At 32.6% G+C, this 26,867-nt stretch overlaps 2 long non-coding RNA genes across 2 annotated transcripts in view; one reads left to right on the top strand and one right to left on the bottom strand.

Moving 5' to 3' along the window:
- LOC134700061 (uncharacterized) overlaps positions 1–26,867 on the bottom strand; it is a 123,910-nt gene that overhangs the window by 8,892 nt on the left and 88,151 nt on the right. The window lies entirely within an intron of this gene.
- On the top strand, positions 148–26,505 carry LOC134700055 (uncharacterized). Its single transcript, XR_010103758.1, has 3 exons — positions 148–184; positions 20,735–20,805; positions 26,166–26,505. It is a non-coding gene; the product is annotated as an uncharacterized LOC134700055 (long non-coding RNA).

Consider the following 26,867-nt stretch of genomic DNA (forward strand, 5'->3'; position numbering starts at 1 on the left):
TTTCTTTCCTCGACAACGACATCTTGTCAAACAGTGCAAAACTAAAAAGTGCAAAGGGGGTTTGTCTTCATACTGTCATTATGTCATTTAAATGTATCATGTTACACAGGTAATACTGGTCGTTCTTGAAGTAAAACAAAATCTATTAAATGAAGTCCTAGCATGTTGGATTTAAACCTTTGCAGTAAGTTTATTGATTTGTATTATGATTTCTTAAATGGATAATTGTAGAAATTCTTGATTTATTTGTTTTGAAATTTGAAGAACAGTTCTGTCCTTGCCAATGCTTGCCAAAGGTTACATTTGATTCAAATATGAAATGTAATATATTGAACGTTATTTCTCCCTTTTTTAAAAAGCTTTTATCATTGATGTTCCAAAATGAACCTGGATTTGTTTATCAAGTAGACCTAGGTTACCCGGCTTCCCTTTGCATCTAGTACGGACAAAAGTATTGCCGTATAATTTTTTGTATTACCTTTTATGCAAGGGTGGGGTTGGGTGTCCGACCCCAACTTTGGACCTACTTAAAAAAATATTAAGCCGAACAACACTCTGGATTTTTTCCCAAGTAGACCTCAGCTACCCAGCTTCCCTATGCACCTAGTGCATGCAAAAGTTTCCGTAACACATTTTTTATTAACTTTTTAGTAAAGGTTGGGTAGGGTGTCTGTCCTCAACTTTGGACCTATTTAAAAAATAAACTGATCAGAACAACACCCTGGATTTTTTATCAAGAAAACATAAGCTACCAAGCTTCCCTTTGCACCTAGTGCGGACACAAGAATTGCCGTTGTATATTCTTTATTAACTTTTCTGTAAGTGTGCGGTAAAATTTTCGACCGAAACTTCGGACTTACTTAAAAAAACCTAAGCCTAACAACTCCCTGGATTTGTTATCATGTAGACCTCAGCTACCCAACTCCATTTGCACCTACTGCGGTCAAAAATATTGCCGCAGAACATTTTTTGATTAACTTTTCTGAAAGGGTAGGGTGTCCTACTTTAAAAAAAAAAGGAAGCCGAACAACACCATGGATTTTTTTCTCATATAGACCTCAGCTACCGAATTTCATTTTGCACCTAGTGCGAACAAAAGCATTGCCGCAGAACATTTTTTCATTGACATTCCTGACCTCAACTTTGGACCTACTTGAAAAAAGAACTCAGTCAAACGAAACCCTGAATTTTTTCTCAGGTAGATCTCAGCTACACAGCTTCCCTTTGCACCTAGTGCGGATAAAAGTATTGCCACAGAACATTTTTTTATTAACTTTTCTGAAATGGTGAGATATGGTGTCCGACCTAAACGTTGGACCTATTAAAAAAAATAAAAAGCAAAAAAACACCCTGGATTTTTTCTCAAGTAGACTTCAGCTACCCAGCTTCCCTTTCCACCTAGTGCAGACAAAGGTATTCCCGTAGAACATTTTTTATTAACTTTTCTGTTAGTGTGCGGTAGGATTTCCAACCCCCACTTTGGACCTACTATCAAAGAAAAAAACAAGGCCGAACAACACCCTGGATTTGTTCTCACGTAGACCTCAGCTCTCACGTAGACCCAGCTCCATTCGCACCTAGTGCGGACAAAAATATTGCGGTAGAATTTTTCTTTTTAACTTTTCTGAAAGGGTGGAGTAGGGTGTCCGATCCCAAATTTGGACCTACTTTAAAGAAAAACAAAGCCAAACAAAACCCTGGATTTTTTCTCAAGTAGACCTCAGCTACCCAGCTTCCCTTTGCACCTAGTGGATACACAATATTGCCGTAGAACATATTTTATTAACTTTTTAGTAAGGGTTGGGTAAGGTGTCCGACCCCAACTTTGGACCTACCTTAAAAGAAAAAGAAAAAAATAAGCCGAACAACACCCTGGATTGACCTCAGCTACCCAGCTGCCCTTTGCACCTAATGCGGACAAAAGCATTCCGTAGAACATTTTTTATTAAATTTTCGGTAAGTGTGCGGTAGGGTTAGCGAACCCATCTTTTTACCTACCTTAAAAGAAAAAACTAAGCCGAACAACACCCTGGATTTTTTCTCATGTAGACCTCAGCTTCCCAGCTCCATTTGCAACAAGTGCGGACAAAAACATTGCCGTAGAACATTTTTTTATTAACTTTTCTGAAAAGGTGGTAAGGGTGTCTGATCTGAACTTTGGATATACTTAAAAAAAAAACTATGACAAACAAAACCCTGGATTTTTTCTCAAGTAGACTTCAGCTACTCAGCTTCCCTTTGGTCCTAGTGCGGCAAACGCTTTACCGTAGATCATTTTTTATTAACTTTTCTGTCAAAAAAAGTTAGGTTGGGTAGGGTGTCCGACCCCAACTTTGGACCTTCTTAAAAAAAGTAAGCCGAAGAACACCCTGGATTTATTCTCAAGTAGACCTCATCTACACAGCTTCACTTTGCACCTAGTGTAGACAAAAGTATTTTTAATCAACTTTTCTGTGTGGGTGGGGTAGGGTGTCCGACCCCAACTGTGGACCTACTTATAAACAAAAAAAACTAAGCTACTCAGCTTCCCTTTGTATCTAGCGCAGACAAAAGTTATGCCGTAGAACATTTGTTATTAACTTTTCTGTAAGGGTGGGTAGGGTGTCCGACCCCAACTTTGGACCTACTTTAAAAGAAAAAAACTAAGCCGAACAACACCCTAGATCTTTTATCATGTTGACCTCAGCAACCCAGTTCCATATCCACCTAATGCGGACAAATGTTTTGCCGTACAGCATATTTTTATTAACTTTTCGGTAAGGTTGGGTCGGGTTGTCCGAACCAAACTCTGGACCTACTTAAAAACAAAACTAATCCGAAAAACACCCTGGATTTTTTTCAGGTAGACCTCAGCTATCCAGCTGACCTTTGCACCTAGTGTGGACAAAAGTATTGCCGTAGAACATTTTTTTTTTTTTTACTTTTCTGTAAGGTTGGGTTAGGGTGTCCGACCCCAGCTGTGGACCTACTTAAAAACAAAACTAAGCCGGAAAACACCCTGAATTTTTTATCAAGCAGATCTCAGCTACCCAGCTTCCTTTTGCACCTAGTGCAGACAAAATTATTGCCGTAGAATAATTTTTATGAACTTTTCTGTAAGGGTGGGGTAGGGTGTCCGACCCCAACATTGGACCTAGTTAATAAAAATAAAAAATAAGCCAAAAAACACCCTGGATTTTTTATCAAATAGACATCAGCTACCTAGCTTTCTTTTGCACCCAGTGCGGACAAAATATTGCCGTAGAACATTTTAAATTAACTTTTCTGTAAAGGTAGGTAAGGGAGTCCGACCACAACTTTGGACCTACTTAAAAACAAAACTAAGACGAACAACACCCTGGATTTTTTCTCAAGTAGACCTCAGCACCTTAGCTTCCCTTTGCACCTAGTGCAGAAAAAATTATTGCCGTAGAACAATTTTTATAAAATTTTCTGTAAGGTTGGGGAAGGGTGTCCGACCCCAACTTTGGACCTAGTTAATAAAAATATAAAAAAAGCCGAAAAAACACCCTGGCTTTTTTATCAAGTAGACATCAGCTACCTAGCTTTCTTTTGCACCTAGTTCAGACACATGTATTGCCTTAGGACATTTTTAATTAACTTTTGTCTAACGGTTGGGTAGGGTGTCCGACCCCAACTTTGGACCTAGTTAATAAAAAAATAAATAAGCCAAAAAACACCCTGGATTTTTTATCAAGTAGACATCAGCTACCCAGCTTCCCTTTGCACCTAGTTCGGACAAAAGTATTGCTTTATAATATTTTTTATTATCTTTTCTGTATTGGTGGGATAGGATGTCCGACCCCAACTTTGGACCTACTTTAAAAAAAAACAAAACAAGCCGAACAACACCCTGGATTTTTTATCAAGTAGACATTAGCTACCCAGCTTCTCTTTGCACCTATTGTACACAAGATTGATGCCGTAGGGCAATTTTTATTAACTTGGGTGGCGTAGGGTGTCCGATCCCAACTGTGGACCTTCTTAAAAACTAAACTAATCCGAAAAACACACTGGATTTTTTCTCAAGTAAACCTCAGCTACCCAGCTTCCCTTTGCACCTAGTGCATGCAGACAGAATAATTGCCGTATAACATTTGTTATTAACTTTTCTGTAAGGATGGGGTAGGGTGTCTGACCCAAACTTTGGACCTAGTTAAAAAAAATAAGCCGAACAACACCCTGGATTTGTTATCAAGTAGACAACAGCTACCCAGCTTCCCTTTGCACCTAGTGCAGACACAAGTTTTTCCGTAGAACATTTTTAATTAACTTTTTAGTAAGGGTTGGGTAGGTTGTGCGACCCGAACTTTGGACCTAGTTAAAAAAAAATTAAGCCGAACAACACCCTGGATTTTTTATCGAGAAGACATCAGCTGCTAAGCTTCCCTTTGCACCTAATGCAGACGAAAGTATTGCCGTACAACATATTTTTATTAACTTTTCTTAAAGGGTGGGGTAGGGTGTCCGATCCCAACTTTGGACCCACTTCAAAACAAAACTCGGCCGAACATCACCCTGGATTTTTTATCAAGTAGACATAAGCTACACATCTTCCCTTTGGACCTTGTGCAGACAAAAGTATTGCCGTAGAACATTATTTATTAACTTTTCTGTAATGATGGGGTAGGGTGTCCGACCCGAACTTTGGACCTAGTTAAAAATAAATAAAACATAAGCCGAACAACACCCTGAATTTTTTCTCAAGTAGACCTCAGCTTCCCTTTGCACCTAGTGCATACAAAAGCATTGCCGTAGAACATTTTTTATTAACTTTTTTGTAAGAGTGGGTAGGGTGTCCGACCCAAATTTTGGACCTACATTAAAAGATTTTTTTTTTTTATCATGTTGACCTCAGCTACCCAGCTCCATTTCCACCTAGTACGGACAAAAGTTTTGCCGTACAACATATATTCATTAACTTTTCTTAATAGGAAGGGTAGGGTGTCTGACCCAAACTTTGGACTTACTTTTTAATAAAAAAATAAATAAGCCGAAAAACACCCTGGATTTTTTATCAAGTAGATCTCAGCTACCCAGTTTCCCTTTGCTACTAGTGCAGACAAAAGTATTGCCGTAGACCATATATTTATTAACTTTTCGTATTGGGTGGAATAGGGTGTCCGACCTCAACTGTGGACCTACTTAAAAACAAAACTAAGCCGAAAAACAACCTGGATTTTTTATCAAGTGGACCTCAGCTACCCAGCATCCCTTTGCACCTAGTGCAAACACAAGTTTTACCGTAAAACATTAATAATAAACTGTTTAGTAAGGGTGGGTAGGGTGTCCGACCCCAACTTTGGACCTAGTTAAAAAAAAGATATTTATTAAGCCGAACAACACCCTGGTTTTTTTATCAAGTAGACATCAGCAACCTAGCTTCCCTTTGCACCTAGTGCGGACGAAAGTATTGCCGTAGAACATTTTTTTATTAACTTTTATGTAAGGGTGGAGAAGGTTGTCCGACCTCAACTTTGGACCTTCTTAAAAACAAAACTAATCCGAAAAACATTTGTTATTAACTTTTCTGTAAGGATTGGGTAGGGTGTCCGACCCCAACTTTGGACCTAGTTAAAAAAAAAAACTAAGCCGAACAACACCCTGGATTTTTTTATCAAGTAGATAACAGCTAACCAGCTTCCCTTTGCTCCTAGTGCGGAAAAAAGTAATACCGTAAAATATTGTTTATTAACTTGTCTGTAAAGATGGGATAGGGTGTCCGACCCCAACTTTGGACCCAGTTAAAAAAGAAATAATTATGTCGAACAACACCCTGGATTTTTTGTCAAGTAGACATCAGCAACCCAGCTTCCCATTGCACCTAGTGCGGACAAAAGTATTGCCAGTGAACATTTTTTTATTAACTTTTTTGTAAGGGTGAAATAGGATGTCCGACCTCAACTTTGAACCTAGTTAAAAAAAAATTAAGTCGAACAACACCCTGGATTTTTTATCAAGTAGACCTCAGCTACCCAGATTCCCTTTGCACCTAGTGCAGACAAATGTATTGCCGTAGAAAATTTAGTTTTATTATTTTTTTCTGTAAGATTGCACTACGATTGGACGAAAAAACAACTGTCCATACCAGTAACAGTCGTTGTACGACTGTCTTAGTCTGTAAAAGACAAGTAATGACTGTCAAATCTGTCATATTTCGTTGCAACAGTTCATTTATGTCTGTCCCAACTTTTCTACGGGTTGTGAAAGTAAAAAAATGCTACCATCAGTCATTTCAGAACTGTTGCAGTGGTTTACGGTGATGTCACAGTCAAAATCTATTTATTACAGTCTTTCTAATAGTTGTGGCAGTTGCATAATGTTCGTCCCAACCTTTTAATAGTTGGGACAGTTAAAATTTGTTTGTGTCAACTTTTCAGACGTTGATGCAGTCAAAAAATGTTTGTCACAACGTTTTTAGAGTTGGGACAGTCGTTAAATGTTTGTTACAACTTTCTAAAGGTTGGCACAGTCATTAAATGTTCATTACAACTTATAAAAGGTTGACACAGTCGTTAAATGTTTAAAACAAACACTTCATAGGTTGATACAGTCGGTAAATGTTTTAAATCAAATATTTTAGCGTAACGGTAGTCCATCAGTGTCAAAAAAATCACGTCTCAATCGGCTCTCAAGATTTGATTTTGTTGTGAAATAGTCCATTACTTATACTATTATCGTCTATCGTGCGATTGTAAACTTGTTTTGCTGTTTATTCATTTATTTTACGATCGTTGTTTGTCTTTTGTCGTTTTCCATTTATTGCCGTAGCATTGTCCGTTCATTTTTGACAGTCATGTGCGTTTGACTTTAAATAATCCTTTTGATATCCTTACTTTTTATTTTATAATATCTGTTTTATAAAATTTTCGTTCATAACTGGTTTTAAAAACCAGAAGCTTTCGTTTAAAATAGTTTTAATATTATTGCAGAAGAATGAGAAGATGATAATGGATTCATTCAAATTCATATTTGATAAATTCTGCGCAATAACAAAATGTACAAAGGTGTACCTGAAATAAATTTAAAGATTATGACTAAGTTACCAATATTGTACAGCATAATAAAACAGTTTTAATTCGAATTACACCAAGAGGGACATTTCCGATGATTAAAAAAATAATTAGTAAAATCTGTCAAGTTTCATTAAAAACGGAAAACAATTCTTCACCGTAAACGATTTATCCCCTTTAATTTTTTGTCGGCAAAAAAAACAAAAAAACCTGGACCTCAGGTCGGCAAACTAATATATTTGTACACAGGTAACTACAGATGTTAGACCACATGAGCTGGAAAATACAATCGCTGAGTAGAAATTAACAATATTTTAAAGCATGTCTATAGAATAATCATGGATTCATAATTTTGAAGGGAAAATGTGCACATTTGTCGGCTTACAGACCTTACATTGTGTTCTCATTGGCGGATCCAAATAGGGGGGGGCGGTTCCAAGGGTTCGAACCTCCTTTGTTTTGGCCGCTCAATGCATTTAAATGGGGGGACATATAGTTGGACCCCCCCCCTGTTTCGTTTTGGGTTGGAGCCCCCCTTTTTAGAATGGCTGGATCCGCCACTGATCCTACGGAATCTATATTGAGATACTCCGATAGGCTATATATAGCTATGAACGTTCTGTATTACCACACTCGTGCATAGTTGCATGTTCCAGGACAAATATAAGCTTTGAGCCACCTTTGAGCTTCAATGTTAAAGTTGTGCATCATAATAAATCATTGAAAGTCATAAAGGACACCGTTCCCCTCCCCCTATTATCATGTGTATGTCATTTATATATTCCCTTAATTATTTTGCATACATCACCCTGAGTGGAATACATAAAAGGTTACTCTATATCTTCCCCTTTTTTGTGGGAATAATTTGGTCGATTATATAGGGAATCACTCAAGCATGACTGGATCAGTGCCCCTAAGGGCAGTCAGGGGCCCTGTCTATTATGAAAACTTCTGGATCTGTCACTGACCTATGCATCATGTATTGTACATATTGTATGTTAATGTATTGCTAACTCGGGTCATAAATTTGCATGAAATACTTGTCACTGGACATTTTATAACCAACAATTAACCGATCTTTACATGTACGTATCCATATAAATGTGTTTCTTATCATGCTTATGCTGGATTACTAGTATTTCCCTGGTTTTGCTTTATCAGCTCTAGTAAGAATGCATTCTGATGTCACGATTTCCATAAAAAAAACATGCATAGTACAAACGCATATGATTTGATCATAAAATGTTAAGAAAATTATTAACTTTAAGATTAAATAGTGACTTATTTAGCAAGTGTGTCCACTTTCATTTAGATTTTAAATAATTCTCAAATCATGGACAACAAAACATTAATATATTTGATAATAGCAGGCATTGAAAGTGAATAAATATTTTAAAAATGGTTTAAAATAATCATCAAAATAAAACAATATTATTAAATTAATGTTCCTGAAACAAGGCACAGAGTCATAAACAGTTGCCATTTAAACACAGTTGATTAAACAAATTGTGCTAATTCAATTAGTAATTGTTTTATCATGTACTACATTGTTTAAAAAACACATATTAAAAGAGCAAAGCTAGCATCATAATTTTATTCTTTGACTTTTTAGATTTAACATAGAATTTATATTAAATCACTATAATTTGCTAATACTTTGAACCCAAACTATATATTTTCATGTGAAATTTTTATATAAATTGTGCCCTGTTAGCATTGTTTTTCAAAATTCATTTGTGCCATACATGTTATCTTACTTACAAGTAGTAACATTCAATGGTCATTATATTTATTCCGCATGATTAGGGACCCTCTAATCATAAGTCATATATATTTTTCGACACGCATTCAATTGTGTTTTGGTTACTTTATTGTTGCCTAACTGTTGGGTTCATGCATCATTGATATATCCCACATCTCCTTTGATCATGTGCATTCACATACGACTGCAGATTTTTTGCATTTTTTACATAATCATGATAATTATTTTATGTTAACATTCAATATGTCAGGAAATTATAACAAAACAATCTATCTGTATGCATATTTTTTTATGTTAACATGGTATAAACTTTTTTAAAGTATTTTATGAAGCTCAAAATATTTTTTATAGATATAGTTTTATCCAGTAAGTTCTCATAAAATTTACTGTGTTAACTGCATTGTATGTGTTGTATCTACTAATTTAATCTAAAACAATTTTTTTTCAATTCAAATTCAAAATCAACAATTAAAATATTTGTATTAAATTTTACTGAATATGACCATGCAAATGTGACATTAAAATAGTAAATAATCAGGATGTTAACACTGGATATGCGATAGGTAATAATCAGAAATTCTTATATACATGATGTAGCTAATATACAAATTAAGACACAATAGTTTATTGCCCTGGGGGATGATATTTAATCTGTCATTGGTATAATGATACGATTTTATAATAATGTTCACAATAATGTTCACAAATTATCATGATTAGAATTGTCCTCTTCAAAATTTTGATAACTTTTTCAAAACAAATTATAATTTAAGAAAAATATGAAACAGCAGGATAAATATTATTTTGGATATTAAAATGCAAATTTTAAAAGTAATCTGAATATTGATTTATTAAAATAAAATTGGGTAAATAACTAAATTAAATAAAAAAAGTGAGCTGCAAAGCATTATTTAATGCAAGCTGTTATAACAAATGAATAAGTAAAAAGAATTCAGGGTAACACAAAAGATGTAAAAATTATTAAACTCAAGGGATGGTTAAGTCTTGGAACAATATTTTTACATCACAAAGGTTTATTCATTATATGCACTGGACAAAGGTTAAGTCAATATCATCTACATGTATATAGTAACAGGGCATTTATTTATTTTATTTTTTCGTTTCTTAAACTTTTCTTTGTCATGTTTGTAGTATCAATATATATGTCATATTAAATGATAAACATAATTAAAATGAACAAAAGAAATAACCTGTTATGTTTTAGAGAGGAATTACAATGTCCATGATGTCTGACTTTAAAGAATTGATGAAATAAAGTATGGTGTGAGCCTCAATGAGACAGTAACCCTTCAATGAAAGTACACAATCACACTTAACAAATCATTAATGCAGGAAAAAAGACAACACTATATAGAATTTAGACCCCCTTAAAAGATTTTTTTTTCTTGTTAATAGGGACTTGAACATAGAATTGTATTAGTGCTAGAATTTTTTGGTCAATCAAATGAGAATTGCTAGTTTTATCTAGGTAAATACAGTTATTGTAATTAACTTTCTTATTATTGCACAATGCATATACATGTAGTATTATATATTTATTATTAGTTAAACATTTACTGTACTTGAGTCTAAATGTATATTTTATTTTGTAGAATCATACTGAATATGTATTGGTTTGACCATGATTCCCACTTAGAATATGACATCTGCTAGTACATGTGCACTTTGATGCATAGAAAATATAGATGTCACTGAGTCGCTCGTATAGCTGCAAATTGTGAAACAATGCATTAATTCATTATTTAATGCTAGTTATCTATTGTTTTTGGAAATTATGAATATGGCGTGCAGCATTATTCCATGATGATAATGTGATGTTCTGATTAAATTGGACAAGAATAAAATTGTGCCTTGTACAAATAGGAAAATTACAAATTGTATTAAAGGAGGACCACATTACTGGAGAACTAATTACCTTGGATTACAGTCCTTGGATGGTGTAAACTTCCCACTAACACCATACACCATTACACCATACACCATACACCATTACACCATACACCTTGTACCATTACACCATACACGTTACACCTTTGCACCATACACGTTAAACATTACACCATACACCATTCCCCATTCTATCTTCACGATCCGAAATTACCCATAACGCAATCAAATTTCAAATATTAAGATTATTATTATTGTTTATGTTTACAATCCGAAAAATTAAAATAAAAAGAACTTCGTTTTCAACCAACGAAATGTTGTACACCATTCATTCACACCATTCCCGATCGCACGTTACACAATAACACCATTCCTCATACACCATTATGCCATTCCCCTTACACCATACACCATAGCACCATACACCTTACACCATTGCACCATATGCCATACACCATTACACCATACACGTTTTTTTGGGAAGTTTACACCATCCAAGGGCTGTATCATGATCAATTGTGAATTTGGAATAACAAAATTTTGTAGTTGCAGTGAATATTAATAGTGCAATCATACATGTACACTATTTCTGAATTCCTTGAATACCCAGGATAACTATTCATTTGAAATAGCAATTTGGAATAATGAAAATGCATAGTTTCAGTGAATACTACTAAAAATAGTGCATCATATCTGAATTCATGAATACTTTTAATTAGTGGATAATCAGTCATTTTAATAAAATAATAATATGGATACTGTGAATTTCTAGTTTCAGTGAAATTTACAAAACAGTACATGTATATCACATCTGAAGTTTATGTTGGCATTGCAATTGTTAACTACCACCAGCATGTCCAGGGTGTGTAAAAAGATCTTAACCAACTATGAGGGTCTCGTGCAGTCTGTGTCAATTGTTTAGAGTCAAATGACTGCTTACTGTACTTAAATTATTAAAGTCTGAATTAGAATTAAATAAAAATCCTAATTAGCATGATTAGTCATGTTAGTGGCCAAGTATTCATGGTTTTTGAAACAAATAAACCATGCACGTACATTAAAGTATAATTTTAATATCCCTCCTGTAACAAAAGTTGAAGTACATGCATGCAAGCCAAGAAATATGTATTACAATCTGGCAGTGGCTACAGCGTACCGTTTTGTACATGTATTTAAGCTTCACCAGATACATTTTAGAAGCTGAAATGCCTGGTTACTTCCTTATGTTATGAAGTTTCTGTTATTGATTTGTCCATTGCACTTCACCTAGTTTTCATGGTACACTACATGTAGGTAAACGGACAGAAAGTCACAAGACAAAAAGTCACAGGACATAAAGTCACAAATTTGATAGGACAAAAAGTCACAGGACAAAAAGTCACAAACAGTTTTTTTACAATTGTTGGAATATTTCAGAGAAACATCTTTAAATATTTACTTTTTAATACATATATTCATATTAAAGTTAATGAAATTTATCATTTTACTTGAAAAATGAAGATTTATTTTATTTTAATCATGCAAAAGACATATTTCTTGGCACTATGAAGCCATTTAAGTGCCAATCTACCATGTCTACTTTGACATTTTGTTTTCTTAACAATTATTTGATCATCTTTTATATTTTTTTTATAAATTTTGCTTACAAAATTGGGTAATATACAATACTTCAAGAAAAATGCAAAAATGTTTTTTTAAAAATAAGCATTTGTTATTCAAAGAAAATAATCAGAAAAAATGAATTGTGACTTTTTGTCCTGTGACTTTTTGTCCGTGACTTTTTGTCTGTGACTTTTTGTCCTGTGACTTTCTGTCCTACATTCTACATGTACATGTAACTGTTTACAAAAAAATATTACTGTTTGAACAGTCACAGTGAAATGCACTCGAAGTCTTAAATGTATAACATATGTATATTAATTGAGTTACTGGATTAATTGTTATGGTATCTTGAAAGGTGTACATGTCTCAGTGTCTGTCAGGCAGGGTTGGCCTGATCCTGACTTCATTACATGGATCAGTGATTAAGGTTACTTCAGTTACATGTAATTTGTCAAGTTTGTTTCTCACACATGTTTAAAAATACTACAAGCAGTAGGAAAAGTACAGTACAGCCTGTGACATCCTCTTAGTAATGTCCACCCTCTTGCATGGTCAACATCCAATGGTGGACAGTTATTGGGGTATTCAATATTGAGATGTTGGCCATTTATTGGGGGTCATAAATCATAGGTTGATTTTTTATCTAATTATGTTACCTGTTAAAATCAACCTGAAGTTTTCAGCTGGTATATTTTATTAAAATTTACCTGTACAGGTAATTTGGGTTTCTTTTAAAATTGACATTTCACCTTTTTTGGAAAATGTAGAATTAAATATTGTTTTACCATAGACATATATTATATGTCTCTGGTTTTACTAAGTCTGTTAAATTTTTATAATTTTTTGTCTTTAATTTAATTTAATTTTTTTTTTTTTTAATTGTTATTCTTATTTCATACTGTTTTGTTTCTTATTCTTTTATAATTTCTTCTTATAGTAAGAATCTTGAGTAAAAATGGCAAAAAGTGAAAGATAAAGTTATTGGCTAGAATTTGAAATAAACAGACTTTTAATAATTGTTTTTTAAGTAAAAGGTTTATATAAATGTACATGTTGTACATTGTATTCAATCGTTTCTTAACATTATTAAATGAGTTATTACTATTAATAAAAACTAATAATCATGCAAGTATATTTTAAATGAAAAAAATAAGATGATCAATATCTATCCTTTTACAATAAATTTTGATAACATCTAATGTCCTTATATATATATCTGAATAAAGTGAATCTTAAGAAAAGAAATTATTTAAAGAAATTGTCTTGAAACTTATTAAATACGTTATCTTCAGTTTGGTGAATTTCTTTCAAAATTTGTCTCCAGAAAAAATGAAGTGCACTTCTAAAGATGGTGACACATCTATGGTCTATTATTTAAATAATTTTTTTTCCAGTGTATTATATAGTCAATAGTGCTGGACTGACATGATACATATTCTTGGTATACATTTACTATGATTTACAAAGAATATGTCAATTAACCTAGGCCTTTCAGATAAAGTTAATAATTGCAGGGACTTGAATGAATTAAGACTCTTAAAGTCCTTAATAAAAACTTAATTTAAATCAAAATCTAAAAATAAAAATTGATGATAAAAACTGTAAACTTGATTGTGTCAATAGGTAGAGAATTTTTGGTCATAATTTAGTAATAGAAAATAGTGGACAATATGAAATTCCTAAAAGGATAGAGTGTGTAAAATTATTTACCTTCTCATTATAATGTCTCTTACCCAAGAACAAAAAGTAAAAGAAATGCTTAACCTCTAAAACATGGATCATGTTTAAAATATCATATGACAATAAAAATATTATCAGATTTTGCTGTAATGAATATTTCAAATACTTATAAATATTCTATTCAATAAAGAAATAATGAATTGCCTAAATTTTATTTAGCTTAAGTCCTAAAGACAATCTTAATCATTTGTTTAACCATGTTGAATGCAGATCAGTTTATCTACAATAATAAAACATTTTGATTTTAGAAAAATAATTTGAGAAACACTTGAGAAAAAAAAGGCATGCATTGTAAATGATATTCATTTATTCTTCCCTTACATGACTTACCAAAAAATAGAATTATTATAAAAAAGACTTAAAACTGATTACAATTATTTAAAGGGTATAATAATAAATATCAAAACTAATAGTCATGAAACATTTATTTTTTAATTAAGCTGTGTGTTCAACTAGTTTTATTATTTCATTTTATATTCATGATATTTGAAAATTCTTGTCATTATCACAGTTATTAAATTTGACAAACACATACATGTATATTTTACCTGAGACATGTGACCTGTAAGTTATATAATTTTAACACTTCAATGCATTCAAGATTTCCCTTTATCCTTGACTAGTTTTTTATTAATACCTTGTGTATTAGAAAAGCAACAGGGGTATGATGATGGACATATAGGGCCACCATGGTCAACATAATTTTTATGGCCACCATTAATAAGATAAAGTCACAGGTAGTACTGTAGGTCAACTATATTTGGTTTATGAAATGAGTGTAAGGTGAATATGTCTAATTGCAAGACTTACATTTTTACATCAGACTTTGACTCCAATGAAAATGTCATGGTTCATTGAACAATGCTTAGTTTTTGTGGTTTGATCTATTTCCAAATGTTTCTCAGATGCTACAGTATAAACTACATGTACATGCATGACATGTATAGGATCACTATTTTTGGCATATTATTGGATATTCATAAGTCAGTTTTCATGGTTTGGATGTTAAGAATGTTAAGTCTATTTCACAGACAGTATAAATCACTAAATTTTGGGTATCATGGGTATGGAATGTCAGTTTGTAGGGTGTACATCATCTGTCTGGCATGGTTAATTTGACTGCAACTTCGTTTTCAAAGGTTAATGAAAATTGAAAGTTTGTGTGATACTTGTACATGTAGTAAAACCTTCATACATGTACATTGTAGGCAAAGCAGAGATGACATTTCAGCATTTGCACAGTCACTCTTGTTTACATCTGACACCAGTGATCATGTCTACATCTTGATTATACACATGTACAGTACGGGTAGGGACTTATTTTTATGGATGTCTTAATCCGTCTAGTCGGATATGAATAATCGGACATTTTTATGGTAGGTAGTATGGTCATTAATCAACAAATCCAGGTGTGATTGGCAATATATTTGTCCTTTCATCTTAATCCGTGCTGCTAGAATTACGGTTCACTGATTTCAGAATCAGGTTACCTGTAATTTTAACCTCTCAGTCAATTTATTGATTACATCGTTTTTGACATAAAATATTTTTACAGGTGAAGTACTGGAGACAACTTTGTTTTAATAAAAATAGCCTATTTTTTTAATTATGGTTTTTATATTTCAACTGCTATTTATTTTCTAATTTGTTCCTCAAAATTATTTTTGTTCTATGTTCTTTGTTGTTTATTTTTTGTTTTTTTGTGTATCTGTTTCTTATTTATTTGCATAAAATTTCAAACATAAATATTTTTACATGTATTCTATTTCTGGAAGCTTACGCTTATTTTTGTTTTACTCATAAATCCATTAGCAGAATGCTGTCTCCAGGGTTAGTTTGAAGCGGCCACATGCAAAATATTTCTATAATATGTATTTAATATTCAGTCTGTGTTGGGTCAGTTCCGAGATAAAATAAAAATATAATTACAGTGAGCAATACTTGTATATTATTTAGTAGCTTGCTGATTCTTTGTAGTTTTTACTTTTTACTGTAAACAATTTATTGTCCGAAACTTCAAAGTTGGAGATGTATCAATAAAATAGAACGCAAATAATAACACTAGAAGAAGATATTGATTCTTCCCGGACATAAGTTTATTTTAAGATTTCCGTGTTTGTTCATTATGCTAAATTTATATAATTGATCTGCATTTGGGGGAAGGCAGTAAATAGGGTCCGGATCTCGAAATCCCGGGCTTAAAAACACGAAGTCCCAAGGTCCCGAATTTAAATAAATCAAAATCCCGACATCGCGAAAAAAAGAATTCCCAGATCACTATAGTGTTAATCCCGAAATCCCGAACTTAAATTAATTGTGTAATATTAATTTACGCACAATCCATGTAAAAAGGAAACTTGTATGTTATATATTTAACAGCAATTTGTTAAGAAAAAATTGCCGTGGAAAGATAATTCCATGATACAGATATTAGTGATCAACAGCGTGTGCACGTGGTTGAACTTTAACTTGACTCCACTCACAATATTATTGAATGCTAATAAAAGATTATTGATTTTGTCCACTGCACGAGATTTTTATATGGCGGGAAATGTCGTAACAGTAAACTCAGGTGACCTTACTGAACTATCGTGGGAAAATCCATTCATGATTAAATTTGATGTGGAATGATTGACAGTATTGTGCGTTAGTTTTGAGGCTCTTGATCGATTGACCAGAATAGAAATTTAATTGATTTACATACATGTAAAATCAAAACAAGATTTAGTCTTCTTTAACTATTTTTTGTTTTATTTTTATCAGTCATTTCCCGGATTCCCATTTAAATATTCTACTTTGGAGAACTCCTTTAAACTTCGGAAATAATACAACATCGATTTAAAAATTCTTACGGACTGCGCGAGCTATAGAATGACTAGAAGTACGACGAAAAAGTAAAGACAGCTGATCATGACTAGTACGATTAGCCTTCAACCCTATTGGGGTATAAATGTGCATTTATTTAATAAACTATATAAGGTTAAATTTTGATTGTCGTGCATCGATTCGTAAAATATATTTATAATAAAAACTAAGGCGATTTTCATAAAAGAGTCAAGACATGAAAATAGAAAGGCAATATCTCGAATGTCAATATTTTTTTGTAAAATAAAAAATAGGAATCGAAATATAATCACGGCGTTATAAATATTGTATTTAAAGAAACCAATTGTTTGACTTTCAAAGAGATTAACGGGAAATATGTCAAAATAGAAAGCACGAGTGATCTGTCTGACCAAAAATGTTTTACTTGCGAGAAATGATTGACAGGTGTGAATTGATGTAAAGGCTCCGACGGGGAAAGTTGTATTAAAAGAAAAAATAACTTTATTCACAATGCCTATACATATTTTATAAATACGATATGTTGGCCTTATACTTAAAATTGTGTTTCTAATAATAACATATAAAGGAACAGGACGTTTAAAGGGGGAAATAATATAACCATCAATGAAAACTCGTATAATTTACGGGATTGATGTCTCAACAATTTGATTTAAACTTCGATTGAAAACAGTCTTGGTTGTTATTAGGCTTATTGTTTTTAATTAGATGACATATTTACGGTTTACAAATACAAATAAAAAATATTTTATTGGCACAAAACTATTATGATAATTGGCAACACAATATATTGTTAAAAATCGTCTTTATTTCATTTTCAAATTATAAAAAAAAAATCCACATTCATGATATTTAATTTTAATTCTAAGTATTTAATTTTTAATTTAAATTCTAATATTTAATTTTAATTTCAAATCTTTCTCTTTGAATACAAGACAATATTTTACATTTATCTATTCTCCATAAATACAAATATATCTGTACAGGTAAAATTTAATTCTAATCAAGCTGGTTCAGATTGATTTACGACCTTCCACTTGGATATTGCACAGCAGGTGTTTATTACACTGGGACAACTGTCCGACCAGTCTGACATCTAGACGGATTAAGGCTTCCATAAAAATAAGTCCCTACCTGTACTGTAGCTGCTTTTTGATAACAAAAGTCTGACAACTATTAACAATTGTTATAATTCATTTGATAATACTAGGTATTTTAGTCTTGTATAACATATAAAAAAGAAGATGTGCTATGATTGCCAATGAGACAACTATCCACAAAAGACCAAAATGACACAAACATTAACAATTATAGGTAACCGTACGGCCTTCAACAATGAGCAAAGCCCATACCACATAGCCAGCTATAAAAGGCATTGATAAGACAATGTAAAACAATTCAAACGAGAAAATTAACGGCCTCATTTATGTAAAAAAAAAATGGAACGAAAAACAAATATGTAACACATAAACAAACGACAACCACTGAATTACAGGCTACTGACTTGGGACAGGCACATACATAAATAATGTGGCGGGTTTTAACATGTTAGCGAGTTCACAAACCTCCCCCTAACCTGGGACATTGGTATAACATGTATACTGTATGATAACCAGAATAAGGAGATGTGGTATGAATTTCAATAAGACAACCATCAACCGTAAACCAAGACAGGGATCTCCATGGATGAAAATTGAACGATGGAGGAACTTCAAGTGAAGTGATGTAATTGTTAGTAACTGTACATCCTTCAACAATGAGCAAAATCAGTTCCCCATAAGTGTGATAATGAAAAACCTATAACAGGCCTAGCTATATTGGATAATGTTACACGATGTAAACAAGTTCAGATGAGAAACCCAAGTTGGATTTTTATACCATGTATACAAAAGCAACATTGATTGATACGTCAGTGATGACACATATATTGTGGTTAATCAAAGACTTGTACTATAATAGTTGATCATCTGCCCTTATTCATGTTTTTTCTACAAATCAATTCTATCTGCTTTTGAATAAATGCCTTCTAAATATATATCCCAAGATATTAAGCAACATTTTCCCATTGTTTTCCATAAACACATTCAGCATTACAAAGTCATACATGTATAACGCACTAAACCATTATAGGTCAATGTATGGCCTCAGGCGCGGATCCAGGGGTTGGGGGGGGGGGGGTTCCGGGGTTTGAACGATCAAGGCATTTGAATGGGTACATGTAATTGGAAACCCCCTTTGTCCTGGGTTAGTAACAACCCCTTTTTAAAATGGCTGGATCCGCTCCTTGGTCTTCAACATGGAGCCTCGGCTCACACCGAACAAAAAAATATAAAGGGACCCAAAATATTGTCTGTACATAATTATCTATCTATCTATCTAGTAACATTGTTAGTTTTCTTTACTGATTGAATACTATGTCATTATTGTACAAGCATTTATGGGATTAAATAATTTGAATTTGATCAATTGAAATGGGAAAATATTTTGGATAAACGTTAGTACATCTGATCAACTGAAACCACATAAGAGAATCCGATGTCATTCTTTAGAACTTAATAAGACCGGAGTCTAAAGAATAAATTAAGTTCTAAAAAGTGATGTGAAAAAAATAAAAGAATTAAGATTTGATTTCCCTGTCTTAAACAATGCGAGTTTTCATGTTTTGAACATTTGAACTTTCACTGGCGCTAGTTATTTTGTCGGGTCTTGAACAGTAGGTCCATCTACTAGTATTTACATATTGATTTTCGCGAACCATTTAGGTCACGGAAATTCCAAAATATGGCATCAGTAAGGAGAGTTATTCAAATAATGTAAATACACAGAACCCCATCCAAATGTTCTTTAGCTAAAAGTATTCATCATTTTCTATTGTATATGTTCTAACAACATTCTATTTTCTATAATTTCGATTAAAAAATTCCAAAATCTGAGTTAAAATAGGTCGAATGCCCCACATAAACATTTTCTGATTGGTTGAAGTACTGTGGCGTCGATGATAAGCATAGCAAGTATCGATATAAAGCACACGCTTCACAGGAATAAGGAGAGTTTTACAAATAATATGAATACACAGATCCTCCATCCTATTTATGTTTTGGTGAAAATGTTGCAGTGTTCATCATTTCTGTTTTGATTCTGCTAACAACATTCCATTTTTTTCTATAATTCTGATTTAAAGATGTGGAAACCCGTAATGAAAATAGATGGCCTCAATGATTTAAAAGCAACGCAGAACATTCCGTTAATGTAAACATGTTGAACTTCGACCCTGAGTTCAACCGGGGTTAATAAACCGATTCACAAATAAAGATCTCCTTGCGCTCAAATGTAATTCTTACTGAAGTATACGGGTAAATTCGTTTACGGAAATTTATACACACTTTATCATAAAAAATATTACCAGGCTTTTGCATATTCACGTTTTTTTATGTTTAATTTTAGTCAAATTCAATTCTATACATTTTTTTTTACGTGAAGCAATAGGAGTAAGAATATTATTTCGCGCCACTTTAACAAGCATTGATCATCACCATCATCTAAATTATTTACCGTTATCTTAGTGAAATTTCAGTTATATAGTTTATTAATTAGAGAAATTTTGGTAAGTATTACTTATTAATGTTAAGGTTCTACTGATGTGCTTCTCTAGACCTTTTTGACGGTCAGTTTTATCCCATTTATCTCAATAGTATCCCCGATGACAGAAACGTCAACCCGACCTATTCGTGTCAAAAGTAAAAATCGATCTTTTCGATGAACTAATTTCTTCATAAACTGTGCATGCATTATCTGTCTGAATTATCCTTTCAAAGTGTTATGAATCTTTCAATCACTACTTTATGATATATTTTTCTTTTTTTAGGTTTGCATATCAGTAGTCAAAGTGAATTAGACATAGTTCTGAGTAGTGTGGGTTTTTTTTAGAATTAGAAGGTAAGTCTACATAACTTCATAAGTCATTATTTAACTGAAGTCTAAAAAGATGACTCAACTTTCCCTCTAATTCTCCCTTTATTTTAGAAACCTGCATACCAAATTAAAGGGCATTTGCTCCCCTTGAACACTATTTGGCCCCTTTCCTTGTAATTTCCCTTTAAATTTGCTCAAAAGTCATACTTTTAGTCCATTTACAGTAACGGCTGATTTGTGATTTTACCATCTTAACTGCAATTTTCATATCGAACACATTTGACCATTCAGTATGAGTTCCCATGTATTTGTGTCTTATATGCAGGAGGTTTTAGGTCATGTTTTCCTTAACACCTTATTGCTATTTGTCTGTCTGGATTGTTAAAACCACAAAATCAAATATCGATGAATATGCAAGTTTTCAACAATCCAGGAGAATTGACATCCACGAAAAATTTAGGAATCCACAGTAAGATAACTCCCCTTTAGGTTTTGATAAATTTTGGATATGAAATTAGGAAGTTATAAAACTTTATTCTTTGAATATGTTTCAAGCATATAACATGCATTCTCAGCACCGCTTTTTATCAGGAATTTTATAATTTATGTTAAAATTCGGGGTTTATCCATTCTAATAGGTGGATTTTCAAGTTAATGAGACAAATGCTTTGTTCACTAATTTTGCAATGCTTTAACTTTTGTGAATGTGAGCTCTTTTTTATTATTAGAGTCTAGATTTACATCATTCATTTTCATTGTAAGAGTTCTCCTTTCATTTAAAAGGTAGATTTCCATGTTTGCTGGTCATTTGACTAGAAACTGCATTCAGTGATATTGTTTGTCTCAATTTACACTTGAATTTCAGATTTTCCCTAATTACCAATCACTAAAATAAATGTCATTTAATATGTAATAAATAAATGTAGTATTGTATGTAACTATCATATTCATGTTTTTATTTGACATTATGAAAGTACTATTGAAATCCAGGATTCTGACTTGAATAAACAGTGTTTGTAACACACATGGTTTTATCCGTTTCTTTCCCTTCCCTTAACAGTATCTTTCAGTTTGAAACTACCTGACAATCATACTGAGTTCACACCTTATTTGAATTGGATTGACATTAACTAATTTGAATTAGTTTAATTCACATTTGAAACGGTTTACATTAACAAACACATAGTTCAAATGCGAATCGAATGCAAGTGAATTGTTTGTCTATCTATGGTCAACATGTTGGGGTATGACTATAAACCACTTTTACCAATTTTAAGAAACATTGTTGAATTTTATCTAGGGAAGCTTACTTTTCATTTATATAAATTTAAGATTAATATTTCTGAGATGTAGGTTATGGATTGTCTCTACTTATAAAGGTGAAGGATTCCCAGTTATTTAATATATTTAATTAAATTGTATAATCAGGCGCGTAGCTCCCTATACGCCAACACGCAGTTGCGTGCACATCAATTCAGCATGCAAAAAAAAAAATATGTCAAAATAAAAATGTATAGCATTGACATTCAGCATGAAAACAAAAGGTCAAAATAAAAATTTATAGCATTGACATTCAGCATGCAAAAAAAAATGTCAAAATAAAAATTTATAGCATCGGCATGCAAAATAAAATGTCAAAATAAAAATGTACAGGAAACAAAAATATGTTGTTTATAATAAACAAATCATTTAAAAATTGTATGTTTTCGAATATCATAAATACAGTTGTGAAAATGAATAATCAGTCCCTTGCTTTATTGAAAATGAAAAATCTTGCTTCAATAGTGCAGAAAATGAATAATTTGTCCTCTTAGATTACTAAAATAAATAACCGATCAAAAACAAATCCTCCTGCACCCCCCACCCCCCCTCCAAATCCCCCAGAATATCAAATGGTCGACTCCTAAGTCTATATATAGGATTATTTTTTCTGCGCCAAGTGCCACAAACCATATATAAAGATTTTGATAGAGGACCACAATAGGTAAAAGTCCAATTTAAAATGAAATGTTTTAAGTTCTTAGACTACATTCATTCTGTGTCAGAAACCCATTCTTTTTTCACTATTTGATCACAATCCAAATTCAGAGCTGTATCAGGATTTAATGTTGTGTCCATATTTGCCCCAACTGTTCAGGGTTCGACCTCTGCTGTAGTATCAAGCTGCGACCTGTGGAGCATCTGGTTTATTTGAAGGGTAGATGTTCCCGACCTGTTTATTAGTGGAATTGTGAATCAGGCCATTACTCTTCTCAATTGTATTAATGCATACTTTTCATGTTGGGACAGTTTCCCTCATTTTTATACAACCGCAAAAATTGTAAATTTTTTGGTCGTATATTGGTATCACGTTAGCTGCGTCGTCGTCGTCGTCGTCGTCCGAATACTTTTAGTTTTCGCACTCTAACTTTAGTAAAAGTGAATAGAAATCTATGAAATTTTAACACAAGGTTTATGACCACAGAAGGAAGGCTGGGATTGATTTTAGGAGTTTTGGTCCTAACATTTTAGGAATTAGGGGCACAAAAAGGGCCCAAATAAGCATTATCTTGGTTTTCGCACTATAATTTTAGTTAAATAAATAGAAATCTATGAAATTTTGACACAAGCTTTATGACCACAAAAGGAAGGTAAGAATTGATTTTAAGAGTTTTGGTTCCAACAGTTTAGGAATTAGGGGCCACAAAAGGGCCCAAATAAGCATTATTCTTGGTTTTCGCACAATAACTTTAGTATAAGTAGATAGAAATCAATGAAATTTAAACATAAGGTTTATTACCACAAAAGTAAGGTTGGGGTTGATTTTGGTAGTTCAGGTCCCAACAGTTTAGGAATTAGGGGCCAAAAAGGGGCCCAAATAATCATTATTCTTGGTTTTCGCACCATAACTTTAGTATAAGTAAATAGAAATCTATGAAATTTAAACACAAGGTTTATGACCATAAGAGGAAGGTTGGGTTTGATTTTGGGAGTTTTGGTCCCAACAGTTTAGGAAAAAGGGGTCCAAAGGGTCCAAATTAAATTTTGCTTGATTTCATCAAAAATGGAATAATTGGGGTTCTTTGATATGCCGAATCTAACTGTGTATGTAGATTTTTTATTTTTGGTCTCGTTTTCAAATTGGTCTACATTAAGGTTCAAATGGTCCAAAATTAAACTTAGTTTGATTTAACAAAAATTGAATCCTTAGGGTTCTTTGATATGCTGAATCTACAAATGTACTTAGATTTTTGATTATGGGCCTAGTTTTCAAGTTGGTTCAAATCAGGATCCAAAATTATTATATTAAGTATTGTGCAATAGCAAGAAATTTTCAATTGCACAGTATTCAGCAATAGCAAGAAATCTTCAATTGCACAGTATTGTGCAATAGCAAGAAATTTTCAATTGCACAGTACTGTGGATTCATTTATTTTCGTGGATACCAATTTTCGTGGAATGATGAAAACGTGCATATTCGTGGATATGTAAATAGAAAATCAGTATTTCGTTGAACATTTAAATTCGTGGTTCCCCTGTACCAACGAAAACCACGAAAATTGGTATCCAACGAATATTAATGAATCCACAGTATTGCGCAATAGCAAGAAATCTTCAATTGCACAGTATTGTGCAATAGCAAATATTTTCAATTGCACAGTATTGTGCAATAGCAAGAAATATCTAATTGCACAATATTGTGCAACAGCAACAAATTTTCAATTGGAGTTATCTTTCTTTGTCCAGAATAGTAGTTAAATCAACTTAAATCATTGTTTTATACAATATACAATGTATATTAACTTTTACTACCAACTATTAGATCAAAACAATCTTTACCACTCAGTGATAACAAGCACTTTATTTTACACTTTAATATTTTATGATGTATTTAAATGAGTAGTAATTGTTGCAAACTCTATTAGAAATTCGAATTGAGATCAGTTTTGGAAAAAGGGAAAGGGGGATGTGAAAAAAAAATGGGGGGGGGTAATTTTTTCTCATTTCAGATTTCATAAATAAAAAGAAAATGTCTTCAAACATTTTTTTGAGAGGATTAATATTCAACAGCATTGTGAATTGCGCAAAAGCAAAACAAATAATTTAAGTTCATTAGACCACATTCATTCTGTGTCAGAAACCTATGCTGTGTCAACTATTTAATCACAATCCACCTATAGAGCTGAATCCAGCTTGAATGTTGTGTCCATACTTGCCCCAATCGTTCAGGGTTCAACCTCTGCGTTCGTATAAAGCTGCGCCCTGCGGAGCATCTGGTTGAAGGCTGTATGGTTGCCTTTAACTTCTTTGTTATTTTAACCTCTGGAAAGCGGTCTCATTGGAAATTATACCACATATATACAGATTTTTATATGGATTGTAGACCTGAAAAAGATGTTCAACGTTGAATATGCTGCAAACTTCAAACAACCTACTACTTATTTACCATGCATGTTTATCATGAAACTTTTGATCAGAACTATATATAAGTAATTTCACCATTTCTTCATATGTGTACCACTATCAATCAACAGAACAAATGCGAATTTTTTTTTTAATATTTGCATATGGTTTACTTCAATTTCTCACATCTATTTTATTTGAATTTAGGGAAATAAGTATTATTTATATAAACAAATCTCATGTCGATATATAACATGTACAACAATCAAACATCAACCCACACCAAACTGGCTGTAGTGGAAAAACATCAAAAGGGAAAATACAGTGAAATTTGGAGAATTTATATTATCAAATGTACATGCATTTGAGATATTTAAAATAATTTTTTTTCATTTTTTTTGTTTTAGGTTCCACCTAGCTAACATATTAGAAAACTGGGATTGAAACGCTAGTCTATTAGAGGGATATTTCCAGTGGCGAATCCAGAAATGTGTGGGCCCACTGACTGCCTAAGAGAGGACCCACTTCGGTCATGCTCCAGTGGTTCTCTAAATAATCAACCATTTTTTTTCCAGACAAGGGGGGGACTCTTAATTCGCCTTTGATTTCATTGGTTGTAATTTTGTAATTCTATTTTATCATGAATCAGATTTGAACACGACTTGGGGAATGAAGGTAAAGACCGGATGTCAGTTTTAGTCTTATATATTTACTTTAATTTAAGTCTTACATGTATATATGTGGACTGATTCAGTGGCGAAGGTGAATAGCTATATATAGACACTGACAAGTCTTAGATAACATTTGATAGTTTTGATAGTTGACTAAAATTAGGTATGTTTTTATTTCCAACAGAGGGGCACTCATGCTCAACCTATATCAATTTGTGCATGAAGCAATTGATAGTTGCCAGACACTGAATGATTATACCACAAATTTGTGAAAGTTTTAACCTATGCATATATACTTTAAATACGATAAAAAAATCATGTCTTTTTCAGGACTTCTGATCCAACCATGTAGCATGGCATGTTATTGAGATATGGTTCTGGTTGATGGATGTTCATGAAGGACCTGTAGTAAAAAGTATATCACTGGATTGAGCTCTCTGTCTAAGTGTATTATTAAAGTGCTTTGCTTTGAGCTCGGTTCATTGTTATGCAATTCATTCTTTGTGAAATAAAGACTTGACAGACAACTCTCATGTACAAGGATTTCTCAAAGTATTATCATTTCTATGTACAATGTAAAACAGGGAGATAAAAGCATTTTTTCTTTTGTTTGAACCAAACATTATTTGTCCATTGACCAAATTTAGAAAAAAAAAGAACAAATTTACACAACAATGCTACTCCAGCTACTAGCAAAATGATGCTAGGTTGTACTAATAAATATGTAATGCCTACTGATGACTCAGTCCTGAGTGTAAATGGTCATTCAATTATGTTAAAAAGTAGACCAAAATTTATAAGGCCTTTCTGGCTTAATTGATTTCTGAAACTATATTTCATTGTACATGTTCAACATTTTTCACTCGTTTGTTTATTTTGTGTGAATTAACATTGTAACAGTAAATGTTAATTACAACAGTAACACTTTCATAGCACAACAAGTACTGTATTGGTATCACTTATATTTGTATCCACATATTAACCAAAAAAAATGAAAAGAGAATAATTTTGCAATACCATTTCCATATTGAA

The sequence above is a fragment of the Mytilus trossulus genome, unplaced genomic scaffold, assembly GCF_036588685.1.
Source record: "Mytilus trossulus isolate FHL-02 unplaced genomic scaffold, PNRI_Mtr1.1.1.hap1 h1tg000110l__unscaffolded, whole genome shotgun sequence".
Classification (NCBI taxonomy): Eukaryota; Metazoa; Mollusca; class Bivalvia; order Mytilida; family Mytilidae; genus Mytilus; species Mytilus trossulus.